Source organism: Phyllobates terribilis, unplaced genomic scaffold, assembly GCF_046119375.1.
Source record: "Phyllobates terribilis strain yellow unplaced genomic scaffold, ASM4611937v1 Scaffold_454__1_contigs__length_1458546, whole genome shotgun sequence".
In the NCBI taxonomy this organism is placed as follows: domain Eukaryota; kingdom Metazoa; phylum Chordata; class Amphibia; order Anura; family Dendrobatidae; genus Phyllobates; species Phyllobates terribilis.
Genome location: NW_027363214.1, coordinates 1,259,334 through 1,275,555, shown reverse-complemented (window position 1 = coordinate 1,275,555; position 16,222 = coordinate 1,259,334).

Below are 16,222 nucleotides of genomic sequence, written 5' to 3'. Positions count from 1 at the left end.
CAAAAATTAGAAAGGCCTCCCAAAGACGCTAATTGGGCAGCTGCTCAGAAGGGGTGAGAGCAGAGCCCAATGTAGCGACCACCTGCTGATGGTCAAGTACAAGGACAAGAGGGATGTCCTTTTGTTGACCACCATACATGGTGATGGCAGCACCCTCAGCTCTGTAAGAGGTTCCACTACACAGGTCGCCAAACCAGACTGTGTAGTGGGGTACAAGTACATGGGGGGAGTTGATCTTTCAGAAAGGCCAAGGTATGGTATAAGAAGCTGGCCGTGCACATTGTACAGATGGCAATGCACAACGCTTTCCTTCTGTCACAATGTGCAGGCCAGACTTCTACGTCGTACCTTCACTTCCAGGAGACTGTTATCAAGGCCCTGATATTTGGCAGCGGTGACAGAGCAGGCCCTAGTAGTTCCGGAATTGAAGGACTGAGAATTGTACCAGGCCAGCATTTCCCAGGGCAGATCCCTCACAGCGGAAAAAAAGGAAAGTCACAAAAGAGGAGCCGAGTGTGTTATAAAAGTGGAATAAGCAAGGACACCATTTATCAATGTGACAACTGCCCTGACAAACCTGGCCTGTGTATGAAAGACTGCTTCAAAAGGTACCATACTTCGATGGACTATTAAATTAATTTCTGACGTATGAGAACCTGACAAACACTACACAACTGACGTAGTGTTCGTCAGGTTGTCATACATCAGTTGTGTAGTGTTCATCAGGTTGTCCTACACAACTGATGTATAACACTACTGTTAGGTGTCGGTCTGGTGCTGGATTCGAAATGGGTCCAGGACCTTCTATGGTCTCCCATTTCAGTCCAGCCAGGGCTGATGCTGCTCAGAATCACCGTCAGCCCCAACGCCTAGCTGGTCCGCGAGCACTGTTTATCTCCCAGGTAGTTGTGCCTAGCAATGTTAAGCATAGGTTGCAGAAGGAGACAGGGCTTGTGGAATCTAAGTCCAGGATTTGCCGAACTGAGCATGTCCGTGACCTGGCGGATCATGATTGGTGGGTTGGCACTCACCTGACCCGGTGACCTGCCACCGACTGATTGGTCCACGGGTAACATCACCAATGGCGCGTGGGTAAGGGCTTAGTCTTTAAAAGGCCCCCCCACAAACATGGCGCAGCGCTCAGATCATTTTGCAAGTGTTGTTTGTGTGGACGAGTGTATTCCACGTGCTCTCTAGCTGCTCTCTCCGTGACCTGCCGATGCCAGAGTTAGCTTGGCTAATTAGCGTAGGTCACTCAGGCAGGCTTAGATTTGCTTAGGCAGGTAGCTACGTCTAGCAGCCTGGCTCAGCCAAAGGAGTCTCCTAATACCTCGAGCAGCCTGCAGACACCCTGTCCACGGCTATCGCCTGTCAGCCACGTGGAGTAGTAACCTTCTGTCAGGTGGCACGCCGGCTGGAGGCACGTGTACCCGTCGCGTAGTCACACACGCATCTAGCGCCAATCCCTAGAGCGTAGCGCCTGTATCGAAGATAGGGCTACTGCTTTCCCTCCAGTCGCACGTCTCCCTGCAGGTCTTGGAGATTGTGTGAACCGCTGAAGCCAGCTCCGTGTGCATTAACACGGAGTGGTTCTTCAGTTAAGTAGGTGCTATCCCGGTCACTCTTCTCCCGTGCAGTTAACGGAGATAGAGCGAACCGCTATACCCGTTCCTGTGTGCGGTAACACGGAAGGGTTTAACATTTAAGTTGGTTGCGTACCTTTCCACCCGGAAAGTGTTCGGCAGCAGTCCTCCAGGCTGCATCGCGGACCCCGAGGTCGGTTGCGTTCCATTTTAATAAAGTTGTCTGCAACCGCCCTCCTAACAACTACATTATAAAATTCAAAAATCAACTACCACTACCAAAAAGGGGGCACTTGTTGGGCATTTCCACTGTTTAGGCACATCAGGGGTTCTGAGAACGTGACATCACGCCCACAGACCATTCCATCAAAGTCTGCGTTCAAAAGCGTCACTCCTTCCCTTCCGAGCCCTGACATGCGCCCAAACAGTAGTTTTCTCCAACACATGGGGTATCTGCATACTTAGGAGAAATTGCACAACAACTTATGGGGTGCAATTTCTCCTGGTACCCTTGTGAAAATACAAAAATTGGGGTCTAAAATAAAATGTTAGTGAAAAAAAGTTAAATGTCCATTTATTCCTTTCACGTTCAATTAATTGGTGTGAAGCACCTGAAGGGTTAATAAAGTTCTTGAATGTGGTTTTGAGCACTTTGAGGGGTGCAGTTTTTAGAATGGTGTCACTTTTGGGTATTTTATGTCATATAGACCCCTCAAAGTGACTTCAAATGTGATGTGGTCCCTAAAAAAATTGTTTTTGTAAATTTTGTTGTAAAAATGAGAAATCGCTGGTCAACTTTTAACCCTTATAGCTCCCTAACAAAAAAAAAATGTTGGTTCCAAAATTGTGCTGATGTAAAGTAGACATGTGGGAAATGTTATTTATTGCAAAATTTTCAAAATTTTCGCCAAATTTCCATTTTTTTCGCAAATAAACGCAAGTGATATCGAAGAAATTTTACCACAATCATGAAGTACAATATGTCACAAAAAAACAATCTCAGAATCAGGGGGATCCGTTGAAGCGTTCCAGAGTAATTACCTCATAAAGTGACAGTGGTCAGAATTGTAAAAATTGGCCTGGTCATTAACGTGCAAACCACCTTGGGTTGTAAAGGGGTTAAAGGGAATCTGTCAGCAGGTTTTTGCTATGTAATCTGAGGACAGCAGGAGATAGCGGCTGAAACACAGAATTCAGAGATGTGTCACTTGTCAAAGTGCGTGCGGTGTTGCTTAGTAATTGTCAAGGATTTATCAAGAAGAGATTAACATTGCCGGACAACACTAGTCCAGCAACGCCCCCTGCTGTGATAAGCAGCACACCGTCTATGGACTTTGTACATGGAGAGCCTGGTGTGGGTGGGGACAGCTTTCTCAGCTCTGCTTCATTCTAAATCTAAAAGCTCTGATTGGGTCAGAACTGCTGCAACCAGTAATCTAAGTGATACATTGTTGGATTCAGCTTCTATTTGTCTACATTACGCTCCTCTCAGATGAGAAGTAAAACCTGCCGACAAATTCCCTTTTAGATTTTATTGCCGGTGTCAAGCTATTATTTATATGTACATTTTATAAAACCTATAAAAAGTTTGGAATCAATAAAATATAAAGTCATAGATTTCATTATACCTTCTGAATGCTCGTAGAGTTGTCCGCTAGGCCCACTTGCACTGCAGATTTAAGAAAAAAAAAGACATTACTACATGCATGTAAGAATTATTAACTACAATAAAAAATGGTTCTTTCCTTAAAGGGAACCTGTCACCTGAAAAAAACACAATCAGACTGCAGATATGGGGATAATCTCCAGATTAACCCTGCTCTGAACTTTATTTCTCCCGGCATCCATTGGATTCAGTCACCGCTCTGTGTATAGTGAGAAGTGGCTGCAAACACTCCCCTGCACTGACTTACAGCAGCTCAGCAGTAGGGCCGGCTGTCAATCACTGGCGGGGACGAGGTTACAGCCACCGCACTCTATACAGAGAACGGTGACTGAACCCGCGCCGGCGCCGCCCGTGACTGAAACCAGAATGCTAAAAGGAGGAATAAAGATCATTACTTCATGACAGTAGGGGTCTAAGTGCTGGGCAGGTTCAGAACTCTATTAATCTGCAGATTAACCCCATATATGCAGAAAAATAGCTTCTTTCATGTCACAGGTTCCCTTTAAGGAAAGAAAAAGTAATATTACATCAGTTGAGACCCTAGAAAGACCTAGGTGCATTCTGACCATAGGAAGAATCACCAAATACCAAGGTTCAGGAAGAACCAAATAGAGGACAATATACAGTAGGTACGGAAAGTATTCAGACCCCTTTAAATTTTTCACTCTTTGTTTCATTGCAGCCATTTGGTAAATTCTAAAAAGTTCATTTTTTTCTCATTAAAGTGCACTCTGCATTCCATCTTGACTGAAAAAAAAAACAGAAATGTAGAAATTTTTGCAAATTTATTAAACAAGAAAAACTGAAATATCACATGGTCATAACTATTCAGCCCCTTTGCTCGGTATTGAGTAGAAGCACTCTTTTGAGCTAGTACAGTCATGAGTCTTCTTGGGAATGATGCAACAATTTTTTCACACCTGGATTTGGGGATCCTCTGCCATTCTTCCTTTCTCCAGTTCTGTCAGGTTGGATGGTGAACGTTAGTAGACAGCCATTTTCAGGTCTCTCCAGAGATGCTCAATTGGGTTTAGGCCAGAGCTCTGGCTGGACCAGTCAAGAATGGTCACAGAGTTGTTCTGAAGCCACGCCTTTGTCATTATAGCTGTGTGCTTAGGGTCATTGTCTTGTTCGAAGGTGAACCTTCGGCCAAGTCTGAGGTCCAAAGCACTCTGGTAGAGGTATTCATCCAGGATATCTCTGTACTTGGCCACATTCATGTTTCCTTCAATTGCAACCAGTCGTCATGTCCCTGCAGCTGAAAAAGACCCCCATAGCATGATGCTGCCACCACCATGTTTCACTGTTGGGATTGTATTGGGCAGGTGATGAGCAGTGCCTGGTTTTCTCCACACATACCGCTTAGAATTATCACCAAAAAGTTCTATCTTCATCTCATCGGTCCAGAGAATCTTATTTCTCATAGTCTGGAGTCCTTGATGTGTTTTTCAGCAAACTTTATGCAGGCTTTCATATTTCTTGCACTGAGGAGAGGCTTCCATCGGGCCATTCTGCCATAAAGGCCCAACTGGTGGAGGGCTACAGTGATAGTTGACTTTGTGGAACTTTCTCCCATCTCCCTACTGCATCTCTGGAGCTCAGCCACAGTGATCTTGGGGTTCTTCTTTACCTTTCTCACCAAGGCTCTTCTCCCATGATTGCTCTGTTTGGCTGGACGGCCAGGTCTAGGAAGACTTCTGGTGGTCCCAAACTTCTTCCATTTAAAGATTATGGAGGCCACTTTGCTTTTAGGAACCTTGGGTAATGCAGAAATTCATTTGCAACCTTAGCCAGATCTGTGTCTTGCCACAATTCTGTCTCTGAGCTCCTTGGGCAGTTCCTTTGAGCTCATGATTCTCATTTGGTCTGAAATGCACTGTGAGCTGTGAGGTCTTATACAGACAGGTGTGTGCCTTTTCAAATCAAGTCCTATCAGTTTAATTAAACGCAGTTGGACTCCAATGAAGGAGTAGAACCATCTCAAGGAGGATCACAAGGAAATGGACAGCATGTGACTTAAATATGAGTGTCTGAGCAAAGGGTCTGAATACTTATGACCATATGATATTTCAGATATTATTTTTTAATAAATTTGCAAAAATGTCTACATTTCTGTTTTTTTTTCAGTCAAGATGGGGTGCAGAGTGTACTTTAATGAGAAAAAAAATGAACATTTTAGAATTTACCAAATGGCTACAATGAAAAAAAGAGTGACAAATTTAAAGGGGTCTGAATACTTTCCGTACCAGCATCTGTTTGCACTTAGCAGTGAGAGATGTCACCAGTAGCAGAAGAGGAAGGATTGTGAAATCTGGAGACAGATCCACTTTAACCATTCACATACACATACATGAAACCATACATAGCCTCCGGTCCCGGGTCTCATATCGGCAAATCCCCATAGCGCAAAGTGCCTGTGCTAGGGGGATTCATGAGTCTGCAGTCACACAGTGTGACTGCAGACTTATCCATTTTGACCGGACAACCCCTTCAAGATTTAGAACTTCAGGATATATGAGAAAAGAGGACAGCTTCTTGAGTAATAAATTACAAAGAGAAGAAAAAGTAACAGCACTGAAGGGGTTCACTATAAAGGGATGCTCATGTACAGTACCAATAAAAAGTTTGAACACAACAGTTGATGAAATAGTTTACCTTCATTTTATTGGAATGGGCTCATAGGTCGCTTCACGGGTCACTCCCGGTCATGTCTCATTAAAATGGGGGACCCCCCAAAAAAATGACGTGGGGTCCCCCCTTTTTTAATAGCTAGCAAAGGCTAGGCAGACAGCTGGGGGCTGATATTAATAGCTCAGGAAGGGTGCCATGAATATTGGCCCCCTCCCAGGCTAGAAACACCAGCCGTCAGCCGCCTCAGAAATGGCGCATAAATAGAATGCGCCAATTCTGGCACTTAGCCTCGCTCTTCCCACTGCCCTGTAGCGGTGGCAGTGGGGTAATAGGGCTGGGGTTGATGTCAGCTTATAATGCCAGCTGACATCAAGCCCAGGTTAGTAATGGAGCATAGTCAAAGTTAAAAAAAAAACATAAACACCCAGAATAAAGTCCTTTAATTGAAATAAAGACACAATTCTTTATTGTTCTAAATTAAACCATACTTACCATCACGCCCATTCCGACTGAAGCCAACGATCTCCTGCAATAAAAGTAAAATAATAAAGCAACATCATCCTTACCTTTCCATGGTTCCCACGACAGCTTCAGCTCTGCTACATTCACATGACAGGCTGGATCGCTGCAGAAAGCTGCCATCCAGCTTGCCATGCAGCAGACACTGAGAAGAGTAGGCATGCTTGCGCTCCTCAGTGTCTGGCTGTGACGGCATCCAGATGAGCCGAGTTCATGTTCAATGAACTCAGCTCACCTCATGCACGTCACTGACAGCGTGGGAAAATTCTACTGTACTCAGCGCTTCAGAGTGAGAAATTTCCCACGCTGTCAGTGACGTGCATGTCCAATGAACTCAGCTCACCTCATGCAGCGTGGGAGAATTCTCACGCTGAAGCGCTGAGTGCAGGAGAATTTTCCCACGCTGTCAGTGACGTGCATGAGGTGAGCTGAGTTCATTGGACATGACCTCGGCTCATCTTTGTGCCGTTACAGCCAGACACTGAGGAGCGCAAGCATGCCTGCGCTTCTCAGTGTCTGCGTCATGGCAAGCTGGATGGCAGCTTTCGGCTGCGATCCAGCCTGTCATGTGAATGTAGCAGAGCTGAAGCTGTCCTGGGAACCATGGAAAGGTAAGGATGATGTTGCTTTATTATTTTACTTTTATTGCAGGAGATCGTTGGCTTCAGCTGGAATGGGCGTGATGGTAAGTATGGTTTAATTTAGAACAATAAAGAATTGTGTGTTTATTTCAATTAAAGGACTTTATTCTGGGTGTTGTGTTTTTTGAAATACTTTACTAGAAATTCATGGCGGTCATGTCTAATATTGGCGTGACCCCATGAATTTCGGGCTTAGGGCCAGCTGATAATACCAAGCTGGCCCTAACCCCTTTATTACCCAGTGAGCCACCGCACCAGGGCCCTGGATGAGTTGGGTACAGCGCCAGAAGATGACGCTTCTATGAACGCGCCATTTTCCGGGGTGGCTGCGGACTGCAATTTGCAGCGGGGGTGGGGGGGGGGGGGGGGGGGCAGAAAGCTTGGGCCTCCCTGCACTGCAGATTCCAGCCCCCAGCTGCCTAGTTGTACCTGGCTGGACACAAAAATAGCGCGAAGCCCCACGTATTTTTTTTTTAATTATTTCATGAAATTCATGAAACAATTAAGAAAAAAAGGGCTTCCCTATATTGTTGTGTCCGGCCAGGTAAAAATAGGCAGCTGGTGGTTGGGGGCTGCCCCTTCCTGCCTGCTGTACCTGGCTGGACACAAATATAGTGCGAAGCCCCATGTCAATTTTTAAAAAATTATTTCAGGAAATTCACGAAATAATTTTAAAAAAAAATTGACGTGGGGCTTCGCATTATATTTGTGTTCAGCCAGGTACAACTAGGCAGCTGGGGGCTGGTATCCGCAGAGCAGGGAGGCCCAAGCTTTCTGCCCCCCCCCCCCCCCCGCAGCAAATTGTAGTTCACAGTCACCCCGGAAAATGGCACGTTCATAGAAGCGCCATCTTCTGGCGCTGTACCCAACTCATCCAGGGCCCTGGTGCGGTGGCTCACTGGGTAATAAAGGGTTTAGGGCCAGCTTGGCATTATCAGCTGGCCCTAAGCCCGAAATTCATGGGGTCACGCCATTATTAGACATGACCGCCATGAATTTCTAGTAAAGTATTTAAAAAAAACACAACACTCAGAAAAAAGTCCTTTAATTGAAATAAACACACAATTCTTTATTGTTCTACATTAAGCCATACTTACCATCACGCCCATTCCAGCTGAAGTCAATGATCTCCTGCAATAAAAGAAAAATAATAAAGCAACATCATCCTTACCTTTCCATGGTTCCCACGACAGCTTCAGCTCTGCTACATCGAGATGACAGGCTGGACCGCAGCAGAAAGCTGCCATCCAGCCTGTCATCCCGCAGACACTGAGAAGAGTACGCATGCTTGCGCTCTGCAGTGTCTGGCTGTGACGGCATCCAGATGAGCCGAGGTTATGTCCAATGAACTCAGCTCACCTCATGCACGTCACTGACAGCGTGGGAAAATTCTGCTGCGCTAAGCGCTTCAGCGTGAGAATTCTCTCAAGCTCGCCGCATGCGCAGGAGAATTCTCCCACGCTGTCAGTGACGTGCATGAGGTGAGCTGAGTTCATTGTCGGCTCATCTGGATGCCGTCACAGCCAGAAACTGAGGAGCGCAAGCATACCTGCGCTTCTCAGTGTCTGCGGGATGACAGGCTAGATGGCAGCTTTCTGCTGCGGTCCAGCCCGTCATCTCGATGTAGCAGAGCTGGAGCTATCCTGGGAACCATGGAAAAGTAAGGATGATGTTGCTTTATTATTTTTCTTTTATTGCAGGAGATCGTTGGCTTCAGCTGGAATGGGCGTGATGGTAAGTATGGTTTAATTTAGAACAATAAAGAATTGTGTGTTTATTTCAATTAAAGGACTTTATTCTGGGTGTTTGTGTTTTTTTGTAACTTTGACTATGGGGTTAGCAATGGGGGTGTATTATAGACGCCTCTCCATTACTAACCTGGGCTTGATGTCAGCTGGCATTATAAGCTGACATCAACCCCAGCCCTATTACCCCACTGCCACCGCTACAGGGCAGTGGGAAGAGCGAGGCTATGTGCCAGAATTGGCGCATCCTATGGATGCGACATTTCTGGGGGCGGCTGACGGCTGGTGTTTCTAGCCTGGGAGGGTGCCAATATTCATGGCACCCTTCCTGGGCTATTAATATCAGCCCCCAGCTGTCTGCCTAGCCTTTGCTAGTTATTAACATAGGGGGGACCCCACGTCATTTTTTTGGGGAGGTCCCCCATTTTAATAGCTAGAAAAGGCTAGGTATTCAGCTGGGGGCTGATATTAGTAGCCTGGGAAGCTCCATGGGTATTACCCCCTTCCCAGACTTCAAACATCTGCCCCAGCCATGTGCTTAACCTCCGCTAGAGCCTAAAATTACGGGGAACCCCACGCCAATTTTTTTTTTAATAAATCCTTTATTTTAACACTAAATGACAAGTACAGTAACCAACACTATCACTGTACTTAGAAACATGTCAGTCACATACATAATATCTATCTAATCTATGTGTGATGGTCTATCTTTCTGTTCTAAATTGTCGGGTACCGCTGCTGAATTGCCGGCCAGCTTTTTTAAAGAGACAGTGCATGAAAACACTATTTTTTTAAATAAATCCTTTACACTAAATGACAAGTACAGTAAGCAACACTGTCACTGTACTTATTATATATGTGACTGACATGTTTCTATCTATCTAATCTATGTGTGAAGCTCTATTCTTTCTGTTCTAAATTGTCGGGTACCGGTGTATGCCGCTGCTGAATTGCCGGCTTTTCATGTTTCACTGTGAGCACTGTTCCCATCGATTTGGGCAACCACCTCCCCCAATACATTCTACATTATTGTTAGTTGTTTTCCTTCATGTAGAATTAACCTACAAGGAAAGAAAGGGTTTATTTTCATTCTGATATTTGTGTCCCATTGACTTGCATTGGTTTCCGGTATCGGAATCGGCGATATCCGATACTTTTTGAGTATCGGCCCGATCCAATCCGATCCGATATTTCCTGATATCGGAAGGTATCACTCAACACTACTCATGAGCGATGACATTACTAAGTTACTGACGTTATCGGTTGTGAGACATAACCGGGAGTGACCTATGAAGCATGGTTCTCAAAACGACGCTCCATAGCTTGCTGTACAGAATCGTTAGATGTCGTGGGAACCCCAATGGGTCACGTCGCAGGTGCAGAGATTGTAATTTAAAAATAAATTGGCGAATGAGCGAGAGTTTCTTCCTTTTATTTATTTAACTTTCCTTTTATGTCTTTCAGGTTCCCATTTTTGGACTTCTTCTGATTGGCTGGATTACGTTGGATCTTCATGGTTTTTTTTTTGCTTTTTAATAAATAGGTGAACGAGGTGTGGGGGAGTGTTCTTTAAAATAAACTATGTTTTCCTGTGTGTGTGTGTGTTTTTGTTTTTTTTTATTACTGGGTTAGTAATGGGGATGTCTGATACACACCACTCCATTACTAACCCTTGGTTTTGATGCCAGCTGACATTACAAGGCTTAAAATGATGAATCCCGTCACTCACGTGGTTGATTAAAAGTTCTTTTTAATGGAGGTCCACATACAAAACATTTCAGCCCATCCCAGACTTTTGTCAATCATTACATTACAAAGCTGACATCAACCTGATAAAACTACTACCCCAATTGCCACTGCACCAACGCAATCAGGAAAAGCCAGCAAAGAGCCTGAGTTGGCGCATCTCATTGATGCGCCAATTCTGGGGTAACTGCAGGCTTTTATTTTTAGGCTGGGAAAGGGCCAATATCTATGGACCTTCCTATCTTGTTAATACAAGAGCACACCTCTGTTCTTTACAAAGGCTGGTTATAAAAAGAAGGGGGGAACCCACATCATTTTTTTTTATTTATTTATGATATGCATGTGTCTTTGGGTGCATTTGCGCTGTGAAAACACACGTTACAAAGTGTGTTCTTTTTTTACTGCAGTGCTGTGGGAAAGTTCTCACCGCACATGCGTTAATGTTAGTGAGGTGAACAGAGTTCATTGGATAAGGACTCCGATGACCTTTCTGCCAGCACACTGAGGTGCGCAAGCTTGCACAGCTAATTGTCTCTGCAGGATGGCAGACTGTATAGTCGTATCTTGCGACAATACAGCCTGCCATCTTGATGTAGCAGACCTAGACCTGTCGTGCAACAAATGGATGATTTTATTCACGTCAGGGACAGGTGAGGATGATGATGCTTTGTTATTTTATTTCAATTGACATCGGCTTCAATGGAATGGGTGTTATGTTATTAGTTAAATTTAGATTTATTAAAGGAGTCTGTGTGTTTCTTTCAAATAAATTAACTGATTCTGGGTATTTAAAAATTGAACGGCACTCGCAAGGTCCGAGAGCCGTGTGATTTTTTTTTCTCGCACCCATTGACTTGCGATTTTTTTTCTAAGTCCGATTTCAGCTGTGAAAAAAATCACAGATGAGCGGTAACTCATAGATTAATATTGGTCAAAGTAGAATCCAATTTTTTATCGGATTGCACTCGTTCGTTTTCCTTGAAAATGAATGTGAGATAAAACATTTCCCTGCCTGGTTTTAAAAAATGTTTTACCTCAAAGAAATAATTTTTTGTGATCCAGTCCTGTAATGTCTGTAGACTCTTTTGCGTCTCCCCCTTCCCAGGAGCTGTGGAATTATCTGTCCATGTCCCTGTACCTTCAGACAAAGCCATTACACACTACACAGCAGGGGCCCATTTATAAGATTATCTCAGCACAGGAACATTTTATTTAAACACATCTAATTGTGGAATTTATTATTATCAAGATCTATTGATTAAAATGAACTTTGCAGGTAAACCCCTTTAAGTTTTACTTTGGCTGTGTTCACACATGTTGTGTTTTTCAGCTTCAGAAAACTGCATCAAAACACAATCTCTGGCAGGAAATCAGCTGCGTCAAAAACGTTTTGCTGCGTTTTTTGATGCATTTTTTGTGAGTTTTTTCAGCGATTTTTTTCATTGTCCTGTCTCTATTTATGCATGTACATAAAGTTCTGTTAAAAAAAAAACCCCATTCTATTTCACCATCAAAAACGCTGCTGCAAATTTTGGTGCATTTTTTCAGCATTTTTTTCACCATTGTATAAGGATGTGATTTTCCTCCAAAATATCAGTAATTAATGGGGGCACTCTCCTACACCTCTACTGAGGTCTGATATTAACTATTAACATCAAACTTGACTATTAATAATTAATTTCCACTAACGTTATCTGTGCCTTATACTATATACCAACTGAGACAAAACCGTGTGCTAATAAAAGGTATTTATTACACAAAAGTCTACAGTTAATATACTACTAGGTATCACACTAACACAGTACACAAAACGGATTCACAATTTCCAATTACCTAATATATTTTCCACCCACGTTTGCTAATCACTCATGCAATATCGGCCCACCCAACTATACCAACTTTGCCTATATATATCTATCAATATCTAGGAGGGTTAGTACAGGGTATGTAGGGCTAGTAAGTAAAGAAGTTACAGGGGAAGAGAGATACTCAGCCATGTGTTGTTATGTCCATCCTCAAGAGTCTAAGGGGCCTTAGCACATGTGCATTCTGGGTTTTTAAGTCCAGCCAGTGTCCAGCTTCATGTCACAGGAAATGATGTATTATTCCCTGCCCACTGGCTAAGATCTTTGTTCATGTCCAACCATACTCGCAAAACCTGATTTAGCACATGGCTGGACATTCTATTGAAACCTCCTCCAGCAGCAAACAGACTGAAACACATGGGGAGATGTGGGGCCAATATATACATGTATACTTATCTGCAAGCATGGCTAGCATGCAGATACGTATATACATGTACAACCTGAGACACTTCCCTTTACAACCACCCATTATTTCCCATGGGTGAAAAAACACTGACAAAAATGCTGAAAGTGACATGCTCTATTTTCCAAAAACCCAACCAAGGCACAAAATACACAACAACAAAAAAGCATGATGTGTGAACAGAGAATTCTGGTTTCTCATAGACTTTGCTGGTACTGCAAAACACAGCTGAAAATTTGCATAAAAATCTGCAGCAAAAAATGCTAAAAAAACACAACATGTGTGAACATAGCTTTTAAGTGAAGTTTAACTTATACTTATTATATGTTGTCAAAATTACTCACAAAACGTCGCTTTCAAAAGCCACAAAAGACGACGGAGGGGTTTCCTCATTTCTTGTGAATTTCTTTCTGTAGAAACATACAAATCAAGGTCTGTGTTAAGAGTCAAAGTGAAAAGAAAAATACTATTTTAAATGATAAAACCATCAAGGTAGAGGGAGTTGTACTTGCAAATGTGGAGTGAAGAAATGTTCATTGTTCTCATGGGTCTTAATTCACCAACAACTACTTGGATATTGCATTTTACCTAACCAGGTGGGTGTCAAAAAGGGCAGATAGACACCTACACCATCACAAGACCCTACAATTACCATGTAAGGCAGCACCCACCACTTCCTCACTGATACCTCAGATGCCTCTCCTAGATAAGAGCAGTCTATGCGGTATGCAATGTATCGTCCTTCAGGGAGCGCTTCTTCCCAGACCATTTCAAGGTCTCCAGCATATCCAACTCCTTTTGAGTACCAGCCTACTGCTCCAATCATGCATTCCCCGTCACCTCTTTTGCCATACTTACGGATGCAAAGTCTGCTTCCAATATCACGGGCTGGAGTGACTTGTAAGTTTCGTAATTGTGAGATCACAGATGTCTATGCAAGCACCGTGTAACGCATGTTACACGAGTCTTGAATGGTGGCTCAAAAAAAGATGAAGAAGCATCGACTTCAATATCATCATAAGAAGCGTCGACACAAGTTTGCAAAAAGGTATGAAAAGTGAACTGTAGAAGATAGGAAACGGGTGGTTTGCAGCTATGGGACAAAAGTCAATAGACTAGGCTATGATGGGTGAAAATGGGTCTGGAAGAAACAAAGGAAAATGGGGCTAAAGGATGGAGAAATTGAAGGAACTGTCAAGTTCGGTGAAGGAAGTCTGATGATATGGGGTTGTTTCACAGCTAAAGGCGTTGGATACTTTACCAGAATCGATGGTGGTCTCAATGCTGAGCTATATGTGAGTATCCTACAAGACTAATTACTTTGTACACTCGAGTACCATCGGTATGAAAAGGACAACATAGTGTTCCAGCAGGACAACGACCCAAAGCATATGTTGAGATTGGCAAATAAATGGTTCAATGACAATGAAGTCGAAGTGCTGGATTGGCCCCCACAGACCTCAGACCTTAATCCAATTTAACACTTGTGGGTAGAATAGAATAAAAAACTATATACATATCCAAGCGAGTCGAAGAGCATGCACCAACTGGGAACATGTAAAAGAGACCCGGAATTAGATGTCGGTCAAGACATGTTTGAATCTGATCGAGAGCATGCCCAGAAGGATTCAGGCAGTGTTGAAAGCCAAAGGTGGATTTACAAAATACTAATAAAATAATAAAAAATTGTACTTAGATTTTTAGGAGCAAAACAGTAACAGTGCAGTGACATGACAAGAATCTGCATAATTAATCATATGCCAAATAGTTGCAACTCAAGTTTATATATGAGATAGACAAGATGATTGTCTATAAAATGAGGGTAGTCTCACAATAAAATAAGTAGTGGATGGTGAGATATGGAGCCTGAAAGTCAAAAGTTCAAAAGATTGATACTCTTTTGCTCTTCACTGTATTCATGTGCAGTTGGTGGTTCTGGCGATGTATTCAATTAATAATGATGGTCCCAGTGCTATATTCAATTACCGATTATGGTTCTAATAATGAATTAGTGTATTAATGGTTGTTTTGGTGCTGTATCTAAGTACTAATGAGGATGCTGGTGCCATTCATGTACTGATGGAATGTTCTGGTGATGTATTCATTTAATGATCATGGATCTGGTGCGGTCTTCCCTCATTAAACACAAATTAAACAATTAAAGAAAATTTGGTATGTCCACATCCTTAAAAGTCTGATCTATCAAAATATAAAAAGAACTAACATATGCAGTAAAGAGAAAAAAAAATAGAAGAACTACTTTTTTTTGTCACCACACCTCTTACAGCAAAAAGCCATCCAAATGTATGCACCCTGAATTGATAGCAATAAATATTTCAACTTACTGTGCAAAAAACAGCCCTCACATAGCTTCATAGATATATTTTTATTGTTCTAACAGGTCCTTAAAAAAGCATCACAAGCTAAATGTTGTTTTTTTTTAACAAAAATAAGAATCTCTGAACGTTTAGGATTACTGTAATCAAAAAGACCTGGAGAATCATGTTCACACGTCACTTTTACCACATAATGAATATCTTAAAAGCAAAACCTAAAAAACAATGATGGGATTGTGTTTATTCACTGCAGGTATACCATGAACTGCTGGGAGGGGTGCCACTTGAATTTTCGCCTTGGGCACCAAAAAAAAAAGCTAGAATCAGGCCTGTCCCCACAGACGTTAGGAAGCTAACCGATTCAAGCCAAAATCACCGGGTTTAGCCAACTTCTATCTCATGAGTCTGAGGGCATTTAGAATTAAATAACTCTTTGATCGCTGGGCATCAAAACAGCTCAGACCCCAAGTGATAAAGTCACAATATGATGCTGTTTTTCAGTTACAGTATGGTGGTTCTAAAATCATGTTATAAAAGTATAATTTAGTAACTATATGGCAGTATTAGTTACGGTATTAACCACACATGGTATAGAGAGATTCAGTAATGCTATGGTGGTATGTGGTGGTACTGTTCAATCACTATAGTTGAGGATTTCTGTCCTTTAACCCTTTCACGACCTTGGGATTTTCCGTTTTTCGCTCCCCTTTTTCCCAGAGGCATAACTTTTTTATTTTTTAATATGTCCCTGTGATGGTTTATTTTTTCTGGGACGAATTGTAATTTTGAACGACATCATTGGTTTTACAATGTCGTGTACTGGAGAAAAAGGAAAAAATTCAAAAGTGCGTCAAAATTGCAAAAAAAGTATAATTCTACACTTGTCTCTTGGTTGTTGTTTTTTTTTACCATGTTCACTAAATGCTAAAACTGACCTGCAATTATGATTCTCCAGGTCATTATGAGTTTGCAGATACCAAACATGAATAGGTTATTTTTTTTAAAGTGGTGAAATAAATTCTAAAGTTTGTAAAAAAAATTATAATGGCGCCATATTCCGAGACCCGTAGCGTCTCCCTTTTTCAGG